Raw genomic sequence first — 14524 nt, 5'->3', positions numbered from 1 at the left:
CAGGACAGCTCTACCCCGGATACATCTCCCCCAGCTACCAAACAAGGCCTTATAGGGGGTGGAACCACTTCAAAAAGTTCGAGCCTATTGTGCCAGGATCCACCGAATTGCCCATTCGTCACTATTACCGGGACGTACTGCCTCCGTACCCAAACGGCAACGCAAGATTGCACGAAGATCTTTACCAAGTTCCCTTGGGTAAAGTACCCGTCAGATGCGTGTTTGTACTTTGGTGTACGTCACACTACGCAAGTGGCGGACCTTAGATCCACACTTGTCACCTTAATAGTCATGTTCTATGAAGGGCATCGCTTTGATAAGCTCAACAGAAGACTTATGAATCAGTGAGATAGACCAGGAGCAATCTACACGCTCTATGATATGGACAGACCGTGTTAAACACACATACCCAGAATTTTTTTTTTTACATTACACTGCATTATGTGTGATCCTAGTATCTTTTTAATCGAAAATCCAGTGTGTGTATAAACTGAATTTGAAGCCTTTTTTGTAAAAGAATTTGATAATTTCAATGATGTCCAACTCGCCGACAAACAAGACTTTGGCCGGTATGGAGTTGGCCACTCTAGTTGGTGCCCCCCGTAGTTTAGCAAATAGATCGGGTGCCCAGCGTTTGTAAGTCTTAACCACGTAAAGATTAAGCAGGCCCAAATAGTGAGGCAAGTTGGGCAACTGTTATCTTCCTCACATGCTGCTACTCATAACTTGTGCACCTTAGTGTCACTTTTTTTTTCTTTGCGAGAAAACTTCTGATCTATTCATCTTCAATCATGGCAGTACAATGAACACCGGAAATAACAAAAAATACATCCAGATCTGTAGACCACCTAGTGACGACTACAAATACTGAAGTGAGCCGAAGGCGCGCCGCCTTCATTGTCCCCCCTGCCCGGAACCGGGCAAAACTTGTTGTAGTAGATAGTCGAAAAGTCGTCGTGCTAAGGCCCCATAGGACTAGCGCAGTAAAACAGCAACCACCACCGATGAAGTGTCGCGTGGATCGAAAGGATCCAACCTGAAAACACATGAACGTAGACGAACTACGACCATATCCGAGTAAATCAACCAAGGACAGATCCGCCGGAGACACACCTCCACACGCCCATCGATGATGCTAGACACACCATTACAACGGGGGTTAGGCGTCTTCAGGGAGCCGCCCCCGTCTCGTCATCCTGAGTAGGTAGTGTCATACTTCTTGCCTCACATGGATCACCATATTGAGGACCACCATCACTAAAAAAGGAGAGAGGCACGAGAACAATACACATTGTCTTTATAGTACTATGCATATTTATATGACCATTAAACTGAGAGAATCATATTAATTATATCTTTTATTTAAAGAGATAGGTTCATCTTTTTTTGAGGGAAGTACAAGTTGAATTCACCCAATTACTATGGTAGAGAAGGAAAAACCGGGGCATGTAACTCCCGTGAATTGTCACACTTGAGATTTCTTTTTATGGTGGCGTGAAACTGTGCGGATGTGAAATTTTGTAGTATGGGAAACATGTTGGATTTATGATGCAAAGAAGTACATATGTAGTATGTAACACCGGATACTTTATTGGAAGAAGGAAATAAAGACGATAAACAAACATGATGGTTTGAGTTGGCAATACTCATGTCCAACATTTTATAGATCAATGCAAAACCAAACAAAACATTGGCTAACTAATGATGGCTGGAACGGAGCAAAATAGTAGAATGATGAACGTGCAGGATGGTGGTGAAGACTCGTCGGAGTAAGGTGGTATGCCGGTATATGGGCGGGTGGGGGAGCAGAAGGTGCGGTGTTGGAGGGTTGGGGCGGAAGTGTGTAATGGTTCCAGCCGCCAGTTGAAAGGGCGAGACGAGTAGTTAGGGCTAGGGCGCATGGGGATGAGTGAGAGTGACATTGAGTAGGGGTGTGCACAGTGGCATTATCTTAACAGTGCTACATATGATAACTGGTGAAGTGGAAGAGTGCGAAAGAAATATAGACATGATTAAGCTAATTGTTGATCTCTTAATAAGAAATAGAAGCCTATCTCTTGTACCCGATGTCTTCTGTTATTCACAAATTTTTCTAGTTGAATTTTAGTCACCCATATTTTAAGATCGTGCAATTATTAATTTGTTAGAAATAATACATTGTGTAGCATGTTGTTCTTGCTTCTCTAGAAGACTTGAATAAATAAACAGAGGACCGCCTTATCAACCATTGTAGATTGTAGATGTCCTTAAGAGCACGATACTTAGACATTTTCTATGTGGAAAGACAGCATCTGCCATGGCTTTCCTAGAAATCGCATGACCTATAGACCATATAGGCCACCGATTTTCATACTAGTCAAATGGGGGAAAATATAAAAAAGGGCAGTGATCTGCGCCGGCGCACCGGCCCAATCGTTGGGCCGGTCAAGGCCCAGCCGTCCGATACGCGAGCTTGAGCCGTCAGATCTGTTCCTCGAGCCCCCTTCCCCCGCGTTGACTTCTTCCTCTTCTTCTTCACCGCGTCCTCACCCCAGCCGCTCCTGTCGCCGGCGACTAGCCCCCTCACCTGGACCTCCTCCCCCTAGTCCCACGCTGCTGGATGCGCTCTCCGTCCCTGTCGCCGCCGGCCGCCGTCCCCGTCCCCGTCGTAGCATCCGTACTCGCCCCACGGTCCAGCAGAAAGCCCATCGCCCCCTCGTAGCAAAAAATGGCGCCGTCTTGAAGCACACCGGCACCCCTTGTCGTCGCAGCACCTAGCAGCCGCCGTCGTCGCTGGACTGTCGTGTCGCCGACGCAGCTCTCAACGTCGCTGCTCGCTGCCATTGGCGAGTCAGGTTGAAGCTTTTTATCTCATCGGTTGAAGCTTTTCTCTATGCCTGTTGAAGCTTTTCTCGCGGATTGAAGCTTTCCACCGTGCCAATTGAAGCTTTTTCACCTAGCTTGAAGCTTTTTTCACAAAGGGTTGCAGCTTTTTACTCTGCGGTTGCAACAAAAACACAGAGAGACGCCATGGTCGTCGTTGAGGAGGATTTTCTCAATCTCTGTTTGAAGCTTTTTCATCTGTTGGTTGAAGCTTTTTGTCAAAACGGTTGTAACTTTTCCTGTATTTCGTTGTCTGGTTGAAGCTTTTTTATCTACTGGATGTAGCAAAAACCTCCAACGGTAGTAGCAAAAGCCTGCTATGGTTGCAGCAAAAAAAATCATTGTCGTCCTCGCGAGGTCGTAGCTCTGCCTGATGGATGTAGCAAAAAGCTTTGCCGGTAGTAGCAAAATTCAACAACGGTTACAGCTTTCCCTTGTTGTGCAATGCCATTGAAGCTTTCTATGTCTATGGTTGAAGCTTTTTTCAACGGCTGTTAAAGCTTTTCTAGGTGACGGTTGCAACACTTGTATACGCGGGAGGATCCGGGCATGGCTGCAGGCAGCCATGGCGGCCGGCGAGGGAGTGCCTGACCGCCGGCGATGGAGGTCGTGGTCGCCCAGTCGCAGCCCGGGGGGAGGGGGAAGGGGGGAGGGGATGCGCCCGCGTGAAGGCTTGAGGTAGGGGATGGATCTGGCCATGGAGGCAGGCAGCCATGGCAGTCGGCGAGGGGAGCCTGGCCGCCGGCGAAGTAGCTCGTGGTGGCCCAGTCGCAGCTCGGGAAGAGGGGAAGGGATGGGGAAGGGGTGGGGAGGAGGGGGCAGAAGAAGAGGGCTTCCGCGCGCCCCATGAAGGAGACGCGAGGAAGAGGAAGACCGGCCCAATGTTTGCGCCGGTGCCCCGGCCCCAAACACTTCCCTATAAAAAATGAGTTCGACAGTACATGGATGATATTATGCTATAATGCTTTCAATAGGGATTTTTTTTTTAAAAGATCATCCAGATAGTGTGTCGACCACATGAAAAAAATCATGGCGCAGGCTACACACGGATGGATAGATTGATTTGGAAGAAAAAGAAGTCCAATAAATAATACAGTTCATGAGCTGCGCATGTTACTTGGTGTCATACTTGCCACATGATTGCCAAGTTCTTCGGTGGTGTTGGGCTCAATATATATAGCCGGCATATTTCACTTATTTATTCATATTTGAGCTATCCTGCCCTCAGTTTCTTTTCCTGCGAGGCTGCCATGGGCTTATTTAGCCAGGAATCAAGTTGTGATTTGAGCTAGGTATTGTGTCTACACCAAATGTTTTGTCGTGTGATGAGGCAGACAAAAGTTGAGATATTAGAAAAAACTGAATAGTTCATGTATTCCGCTTCAACTCCACCATCAAGGTACAGGGCGGCGCTTGCTTCAGATCGAATGTCGATGCATGCTTGGTCAACATGCTCTCGAAGGCTTTGGCCGCCAATCCTCTCCCGGTGTGCATCGTCAATGGCTCACCGGATATTCGTGCTGCTGTCCACGGAGATGGTATTGACGACGCCACCATGAAGCCATCCCTCTGCACCTCCTCCAGGGCTTGGGTGTACTTTGTGGTGTCAATCCAATGAATCTTTTGACACTCATTGATGTCGAGGCTGTCTTCCGATCAGTTCTGAAATTCGGGATCCAAAACATTGCTGCTTGTGCGGAAAATTATGGGAAAGAACTGCTCTTCCAATCAGTTCTAAAATCGCACAATGTGGAACTGAACAACAATCATATTTTTTTCATGGCAAGCTGTATATGCCAATAGAGCGCGAGCTAAAGAACAACTATTCGGGCCTACTGAAATTTCAAATTTGTTGCATCACTTGAAATGGTTTGGAATTTCACACACACGCAAGCATCGAAACAAGTCGCACAAGCTTGTTGATCCACTGCTCCATGATCATAAGTATTTGATGAATTATTTTTGCATGTGGTGGCAATGGTGGTGACTACGATTTACAAAGCTTTGTGGTCTACATTACCGTTCTACTAGTACTTTCGAGGCACCCAGACATATGAAGAGCCAAGATAAAGAAAAACTGATTCGAGTTCGTGGAGATACTATCTTTTTCCCGCCCGGCCAGCTCCGCTCCGCCCCTGTCCAATCGCACCAGCGGCAGCTTCCTTCTACCGCTCCGTCCGCACCACGCGCCATGCGGGGATCCATGGCCACGGCGGCATCCGCTTCCCGCCTTTGCTTCCCTCCCACAACGCGCCCACCACCACTGCCACCATCGGCGCCCGGAGGACGGCGTCAGCTAACCTGAGGGTAACCTCGCAGCCTGACTCCGCCTACACCTCCACTTCTGACGAGCCGCTGGAGTTCTCTCTGCCAGCCGGGTTCGCGGCCCCAGTGGCCAGGCGCTTGGCGGTCAAGGATGGCCAGCTTGGCAGTGTCGCCGGCGCGTCCCTCTGATACGAACTTACTACACTTTACTATAGAAGACTATCCATTATCTCACGAATTTAGAATACATGTTTCGGATACAAGTGTTGAGCAACAAGGAGATCCGAGGAGAAGAGCCAGGGAGGTGGGAAGGAGGCTCACACCTAACGGCGGCCGGTTCAGGTATCTGCTCGTCGATACACTGAACGAAGAGAGGCATTTTATTTTTTGAGGGATAAAGGCATCTTCAACACGGACCTTCAAATCACCCACAACTGTTCGGACCGCGCTATTTGGACATGTTATGCCATCCAACATGGTCCTGCATCCGTCCTGAGGGCGGTCAGGACGCACTTTCTCTCGCAAACTCGAGATAAACGTGGGGGATGGCGCCCACGTCCGCTTTTCACCATGCTGGCCCACCCGAAACCCCCCTACCTCGCCCGCGCGCATTCTCCCCGCCCTGCGTTAGCTTCCAGCATTCATGTCGATGTAGAGTGGCCGCTCCACATTGAAGCCAGCCCAAAGTGGATGCGACCTCTCACTGGCTCCGCCACTCAAGCGGCAAGCCGATCGAGGGCGGCGCCCGCTGCACGCTCGTCTGAACACGCCTCCTTGCAGCACTCAATGTCTCCATTAAACTCGCACGTGTGCTGGGAAACCTACTCTGGCCACATGCCCGTTCACAAGCGGGTGGACATTAACCACAACGCCGGGCAAGCTCCTCCAGTCAGCCGACTATTTGAAGGAGGACAGACGCCGCGCAAGAATTGCACCTCCCCACCGCTCCCCATCTGCTCCTTCCACTATTTTCTCCACCCATTCGATGCCATCCAACGAACATGAAGAGAAGTTCTCCGACATAAAAGCCGGTTGGGTGGCCTGCCGAGCCCACTAGATACGAGCCAGACAACTCGCTGCTCCACTTGCCTCGCCTAGCTCGACGGAGCAAGTTGTCGCTCCAAGCCAACGCGTGGTTTAGCAATGAGCCTCTCCTATCCATCTCGCTGAGGAGTGGCGACGGTCTCCAGGCAGGCATGTGGGAGAGCATGACGGAACGGACATCGTGGCTGTCATGGACGAGGCCATCCGCCAACATCGAGAAAAAGTAGAACACTAGAGGCAGTCGCCGCTTGCCAATTGGTTCCCAGGAAGGCCACAGCCGGCGCATCGCTGGTGTGCACAGCCGGTGACTTGCTCGGTTCAGCGCAGATCATCGTCGACACTCGCCTCGGCTTCATGGAAGCGGAGTAGGCAAGCTTCTCTTACGGCTGAAGCACCCCCTTCCCCTCCGGCTGAAGCATCACGTTTGCCACTCCGATGAGCGGCACAACCGCGCATAGGGAAGATACAGGGGAAGAATATACCTTCAGGGCTCCCAACAATCTGATGAGCAGGCTGCCGAACATGGGGAACACAAAAGGATCGGATGCGGTCGGTTATAGTTTAGTGTAGTCTATCCATGTAGTGGGAATGAACCTCTGCGCGACTGTACGTGCACATAGTTTTACCTTTTAATTAAAATACGTCCTGCATCGGTGTCAGCGGACTGGTTCCTCCTATCTGCGAACGGATGCGAAAGAAAATTTATAGGTGAGCGTCCGAAATGCCCTAAGAGCAGCATATATGTATAGATGGTTACTCCCGATTGGTCCTTGTGGGCAGCCCGTGGGCTTCCCGTAAAACCCTTACCCTGCCTTTTCGCGGCACCAGCCACTTCGTCTGGTTTTGCTATCCCCCGCCTAGGTCGCTCCTGAGCGACCGCGCACGTACACCCCGCTGCGTATATGTGAGCCGGCCCAGCTAGCTCATGTCCGGTTCTAGGAAGGTTCTAGAACTTTCCCAAACTATTTTTTCCTGTTATTTCTTTAGGTCTTTTTCTCGTTTAATTTTTTCTTTATCTTATAATTTCCTTTTTATTTTTCGTATTTCCTTTTCTTTTTCTTTTTTATTTCCAAATTGCATGAATATTTTCTGAAATTTGGATTTTTTAAATCAGTGAACAATTTTTAAAATTCAAACAATTATTTCAAATCAAGGTTAACACTTATTTAATAAAGTTCAATTGTGAACATTTTTAAAACTTCCTGAACATTTTTCTAAATTATGTACATTTTTCAAATTGATGAATATTTTTTAAAATTATGAACATTTTCAAATTCCTGAATGGTTTTTGAAAACATAAACAGTTACTACAATGATGAATATTTTTCAAATTCGTGAACATATTTTTGATATCGTGAACATATTTTAAATTTTCGTTTTTTTTTACAAATTCATGAATATATTTACATATTTTGTGTTCATTTTCTAGAAATTGCATTCTTTTTAAAAACATTTTATTAAGATTCTAAACATTTAATGAAAATTATGAACATTTCTGGAATACAAGAACATTGTTTTAGAATTACGAACTTTTTTTGAAACCCGTTAGCATTTATCATTTCCTGATTTTTTTAAATTATGTACTTTTTTAATTTATGAACATTCGCTCACAATTTGCAATTTTTTTAAAATCTTGAATTATTTCTAAAATGGAAAAACTGAAAACAAAAAAAAGAAAACAAAAAACAAAAAAACAAAGGCGCTTCCCACCCCGCACATTGGCTGGCCCATGAGGGAGCGCGGGGGAGCGGGGGGGGGGGGGGGGGGGGGTGCGCGCTTCCCAGGTTTCAGCCGCGCTGGTTGCCCATATAGGAGGTCCCCTCTTCGTCCTAGAGTTCGCCCACTTCAGTCCTCTTCCAGTTGGGCTTTTATCATGTCAATCTATTTAGTTTCAGCCAACAAATTAAGCACCACAATGGAATTCTTTGTTTCTGATCTATTACCAAAACTGAGCACCACAAAGGCTAATAATTTTCTCTGCTCCTGATTTATTCTTTGCTTCAATTGTTGTTGTATTCTGGCAAAAAACTTTCAGCTGTCCGGTTTGTTGAAAGGTGAATATCTTTTCTGTTTACTACATCTGCTTTTTTTAGTTTTCATGTATGGATAATCTTCGTATTTACGGTTTCCATGTAAAATTTCCAGGTGAGAGAGATGTTATCCGTCTTGGACCTTGATGTTTTATTTTAGCACTGTCCTAAAAAAGGACCGACATTTCGTCCAATGGTTTTAGAAACTGGGAGGAACAAACAGTTCCATACATGGTATGCAAGAATTTCCTCACCAATTCAGTGATTTCTTAGGTTCTGTTGCTGCAATATCAATTTTTGCGTATCTTTGTAGCATGATCCTAGCTGAATCACCATTAACTAATACTTCCTCTATTCCAAAATGTAAGAAGTTCGAGGTTTGTTCTAAGTGAATCTTCTTCATGTATAGAGGACCTCTTTTTTATATACAAGGCCACTTCGTTTTTCGTTTGATCTATTAACGGTAAGCATGTATACAGCTTGGTCTATTAATCATGAACATAATAGGGACAGTTCCACCGACAGCCGCTTGGTCTATTAATCATGAACATTACTGGGCAACTGTCAATTGAAATGTCCCAATTATGCTAGCTCTTGGTCTATTAATGCACTAGTAGAAAAAGGGGCTTTCGTTCGGGCCTGGCCAGCCCATTAGTCCCAGTTCTGCCACGAACTGGGACCAATGGAGGCATTTGTCCCGGTTCGAGAGCCTAGGGGGCCGGCCGGGGCCTCGTGGGCATTGGTCCCGGTTCGTCTGGGCCCATTTGTCCCGGTTCTTGGCACGAACCGGGACCAATGGGCCTCACTCCTGGCCCACAACCATTGGTCCCGGTTCGTGGCAGGAACCGGGACAGAAGGAAGGCCTTTAGTCCCGGTTCCATCCATGAGCCGGGACAAATGAGTTGCCTATATATATACCCCATCGCCGGCGAGCAGAGCACTCCACAGTGCTCTGTTTTTTGCTGGCCGGCGAGGGGGAGGGCATTGGGTGCTCTAGCTCACCTCCTATGCACATGAGGTGTTCGATGAAATGCCTGAGCCACACTAGTTAAGCTTTCTCCTCTCGAAGCTCGACCTCCGAGCTCCATTTTCCCGAGATTTGTCTAGTTTTATATTAGCGGTCCGTCACGCCCTGTCCCCGTCTTCACCGCCGTCGATCGCCCGCGCCGATCTCGTCGCCGGGACCACCGTGGTGAGCCTCTTGTTCTTATCTTCTTTCTGAAAAAATATATTCTTACTTTACATAGATACTTGTCTAATTTTCTTACTTTTGACACACATAATTATATATAATGCACGCAGATGAACCGGCAATGGATGTACGGTGACAGACACACCTCCGAGTACATTAAGGGCGTGCATAATTTTCTCGAAGTGGCTGAGGCAAACAAGCAGAATGGTTTTATGTGTTGTCCATGCCCTAGCTGTGGGAATACGAGGTCTTACTCTGACTCGAAAACCCTTCACACCCACCTGCTTTATAAGGGTTTCATGCCACACTATAATGTTTAGACCAAGCACGGAGAAATAGGGGTTATGATGGAAGACAGCGAAGAAGAAGAGGACGATGACAACTATGTGCCCCCTGAATATGGTGATGCTGCAACGGGGGAAGCTGCTGAAGATCAAGAGGAACCAGACGATGTGCCCGATGATGATGATCTCCGCCAGGTCATTGTCGATGCAAGGACGCAATGCGAAAGTGAAAAGGAGAAGCTGAAGTTCGATCACATGTTAGAGGATCACAAAAAGGGTTGTACCCCAATTGCGAAGATGGCAACACAAAGCTCGGTACAGTACTGGAATTGCTGCAGTGTAAGGCAGAGAATGCTGTGCCTGACAAAGGATTTGAGAAGCTACTGAAAATATTGAAGAAGAAGCTTCCAAAGGATAATGAATTGCCCGACAGTACGTACGCAGCAAAGAAGGTCGTATGCCCTCTACGATTGGAGGTGGAGAAGATACATGCATGCCCTAATGACTGCATCCTCTACCGCGGTGCGTACAAGGATTTGAACACATGCCCGGTATGCAGTGCATTGTGGTATAAGATCAGACGAGATGACCCTGGTGATGTTGAAGGCGAGCCCCGCAGGAAGAGGGTTCCTGCGAAGGTGATGTGGTATGCTCCTATAATACCACGGTTGAAACGACTGTTCGGAAACAAAGAGCATGCCAAGTTGATGCGATGGCACAGTGAGGACCGTAAGAAAGACGGGAAGTTGAGAGCATCCGCTGACGGGTCGCAGTGGAGAAGAATCGATAGAAAGTACTGGGCTGAGTTTGCAAGTGACTCAAGGAACGTATGGTTTGCTTTAAGCACGGATGGCATTAATCCTTTCGGGGAGCAGAGCAGCAATCACAGCACCTGGCCCGTGACTCTATGTATGTATAACCTTCCTCCTTGGATGTGCATGAAGCGGAAGTTCATTATGATGCCAATTCTCATCCAAGGCCCTAAGCAACCCGGAAACAACATTGATGTGTACCTAAGGCCATTAGTTGAAGAACTTTTACAGCCGTGGAATGGAAACGGTGTACGTGCGTGGGATGAGCACAAACAGGAGGAATTTAACCTGCATGCGTTGCTGTTTGTAACCATCAACGATTGGCCCGCTCTCAGTAACCTTTCAGGACAGACAAACAAGGGATACCACGCATGCACGCACTGTTTAGCTGATACCGAAAGTATATACCTGGACAGATGCAGGAAGAATGTGTACTTGGGCCATCGTCGATTTCTCCCAACCAACCATCAATGTCGAAAGAAAGGCAAGCATTTCAAAGGCGAGGCAGATCACCGGACGAAGCCCGCCATGCGTACCGGTGATCACGTACTTGCTATGGTCTCTGATTTACACGTAATCTTTGGAAAGGGTCCCGGCGGACTAGCTGTTCCGAATGACGCTGAGGGACGTGCACCCATGTGGAAGAAGAAATCTATATTTTGGGACCTACCCTACTGGAAAGACCTAGAGGTACGCTCTTCAATCGACGTGATGCATGTGACGAAGAACCTTTGCGTGAACCTGTTAGGCTTCTTGGGCGTGTATGGGAAGACAAAAGATACACCTGAGGCACGGGAGGACTGCAACGTTTGCATGAAAAAGACGGCATGCCTCCAAAGCAGTATGAAGGTCCTGCCAGCTACGCTCTTACCAAAGAAGAGAAGGAAATCTTTATTGAATGCCTGCTCAATATGAAGGTCCCGACTGGCTTCTTGTCGAATATAAAGGGAATAATAAATATTCCCGAGAAAAAGTTCCAGAACCTAAAGTCTCATGACTGCCACGTGATTATGACGCAACTGCTTCCGGTTGCATTGAGGGGGCTTCTACTGGAAAACGTCCGATTAGCCATTGTGAAGCTATGTGCATTCCTCAATGCAATCTCTCAGAAGGTGATCGATCCAGAAATCATACCAAGGCTAAGGAGTGATGTGGTGCAATGTCTTGTCAGTTTCGAGCTGGTGTTCCCACCATCCTTCTTCAATATCATGGCGCACGTCCTAGTTCATCTAGTCGACGAGATTGTCATTCTGGGCCCCGTATTTCTACACAATATGTTCCCCTTTGAGAGGTTCATGGGAGTCCTAAAGAAATATGTCTGTAACCGTGCTAGGCCAGAAGGAAGCATCTCCATGGGCCATCAAACAGAGGATGTCATTGGGTTTTGTGTTGACTTCATTCCTGGCCTTAAGAAGATAGGTCTCCCTAAATCGCGGTATGACGGGAGACTGACTGGAAAAGGCACGCTAGGAGCGGACTCAATAATATGCAGGGACGGGCATTCTTGGTCTCAAGCACACTACACAGTTCTACAGAACTCTACCTTGGTGACCCCATATGTCGATGAACACAAGAACAGTCTGCGCTCCAAACACCCGGAGCAGTGTGACGACTGGATTACATGTGAACACATCAGGACTTTCAGCAGTTGGTTGGAAACACGTCTCAGAGGTGACATCACTGTTTGTGATAAGCTGTACTCGTTGTCCAGGGGACCATCTTCGACTGTATTGACTTACAAAGGATATGAGAAAAATGGGAATACATTTTACACGATCGCCCAAGATCAAAAGAGCACCAACCAAAATAGCGGTGTCCGCTTTGATGCAGCAACCGAGAGGGGAAAGGACACATATTATGGTTACATAGTGGACATATGGGAACTTGACTACGGACATGATTTTAAGGTCCCTTTGTTTAAGTGCAAATGGGTCAATCTGTCAGGAGGCGGGGTACAGGTAGACCCATAGTACGGAATGGCAACAGTGGATCTGAACAATCTTGGGTACACTGACGAACCGTTCGTCCTAGCCAATGATGTGGCACAGGTTATCTATGTGAAGGACATGTCTACCAAACCAAGAAAAAGAAAAGATAAGGAATCGAATACATCATACGATGAGCCAAAGCGCCACATAGTTCTTTCAGGAAAAAGGGACATCGTGGGAATGGAGGGCAAGACAGACATGTCTGAAGATTATAAAAAGTTTCATGAAATTCCTCCCTTCAAAGTCAAGGCTGACCCAAGCATCCTGATAAATGATGAAGATTATCCATGGTTACGGCGCAATCAGCAAAGCAAACAAGCGAAAAAAAGTGAAGACTTTCTCTCCACAACTATTATGATGATACCATGCCAACTTTCAACCTTTCCGTAATTCATTTGAAATGCCTGTTGTAACAGACGAGTTTCCGTATGAAATCCTGATACTTCGAAACAGATTGTCCGTTTTGTACACGAAGTGCATCCAGTTTTTTCCGTAACCCTCTCAACTTTCTTGCACATGCTATGTGGGTGAAATGATGATACCATGCCAACTTTCAACCTTTTCAGAGTTCATTTGTAGTGCTTTTCAATTTCAGTGTCTTATAGCTCAAAATAATGAGTAAATACATGGAAAATAACAAATGAAGTCAGAAAGGGTTGAAAATTGATGATGTGGCTTTGAATGGTGCATTTTGAACACAGAAAAACTATGGAGTTCAAATAAGTTCTAAAAAATGAAACCCCTTTGTAACGGACGAGTTTCCGTATGAAACCCTGATACTTCGAAAGAGATTGCCCGTTTTGTACACAAGGTGCATCCAGTTTTTGCCGTAACCCTCTCTACTCTCTTGCACATGCTATGTGGGTGAAATGATGATACCATGCCAACTTTCAACCTTTTCAGAGTTCATTTGTAGTGCTTTTCAATTTCAGGGTCTTATAGTTCAAAATAATCAGTAAATGCATGGAAAATAACAATTATCATAAAATAAAAGAAAATAAATAAGTAATTAGAAACAAAATAAAATAAACTTTAATAAAATATATAAGTAGAAACAAAATAAAATAAAATAAAATAAACTTTAATAACATAAATAAAATTTATGAAACTAAAATTATCAACGTATTTTCTGTTCAAAACGTTATAAGCAACCTCTAGTATTATTGAAACTAAAATTATATAAAATTGATGCAACTAAAATTATCAAAGTTTTTTCTGTTCAAAATCATTAAAAGCAAAAAGAATTTTCATAAAGAACTTTTTTGTTAGAAACTTTAATAGCAAAAAGAATTATCATAAAATAAAATAAATAAGTAATTAGAAACAAAATAAAATAAAATAAATAATTATTTTTTTGTAAGTAGAAACAAAATAAAATAAATAAAGCAAAAAAAAAGAAATAAACTGGAAAAAATAAAAAAATGCCACCCACTGGGCCACCACGGCCTGAATACGACTAGAAACCCATCCATGGGCCAGGATTCAGGCCCACAGGCATAGTAGTGCGAGATTAGGCCCAGAGGCCTGCAATTCAGAGGAGTTCAATGGAGATGGCGGGGCAGGGCTTATAAACAGGTCCTGCCGCTCCTAAGCTAGCAAGGTGGGACTAAACATCCCACCGCACCGCGGCTTTGGCAGGCGCATGCCTTTGGTCCCGGTTGATAGCACAAACCGCGACTAAAGGGGGGCATTGGTCCTGGTTGGCACCACGAACCGGTACCAAAGCCCCCCTTCAGTCCCGGTTGGTGCCACCAACCGGGACCAAAGGCCTCTGCTTCCCGCCCTTTGGGCTACTGAAAAGAGGCCTTTGGTCCCGGTTGGTGGCACCAACCGGGACTAAAGGGGGGCTTTGGTCCCGGTTGTTGCCACGAACCTTGACTAAAGCCTTTCCTATATAAGCCAGCACTTAGCATTTTTTTCAGATTTCATCACCAGTTGCCGCCCGACGACGCCGACCTCCTCGACGCCGCCAGGCTGCCCCGCCGCCGTCGCCGTCACCCGTGCCCCCGAGCCCACGCCGACGCCGTCCGCCGCCCCCGAGCCCACG

The 14524-nt window shown here is 46.4% G+C and overlaps 2 pseudogenes; both read left to right on the top strand.

Moving 5' to 3' along the window:
- The first annotated feature begins 8968 nt into the window (after positions 1–8968).
- LOC120970091 (small nucleolar RNA SNORA57) lies at positions 8969–9100 on the top strand (annotated as a pseudogene).
- A 256-nt stretch (positions 9101–9356) lies between these two features.
- LOC141027685 (uncharacterized) lies at positions 9357–13165 on the top strand (annotated as a pseudogene).
- Positions 13166–14524: the final 1359 nt, after the last annotated feature.

This window comes from Aegilops tauschii, chromosome 7, assembly GCF_002575655.3.
Source record: "Aegilops tauschii subsp. strangulata cultivar AL8/78 chromosome 7, Aet v6.0, whole genome shotgun sequence".
Taxonomy (NCBI): domain Eukaryota; kingdom Viridiplantae; phylum Streptophyta; class Magnoliopsida; order Poales; family Poaceae; genus Aegilops; species Aegilops tauschii.
Note: the sequence above shows the minus strand (reverse complement) of the source record. Positions and strands in the feature narration are given on the sequence as shown.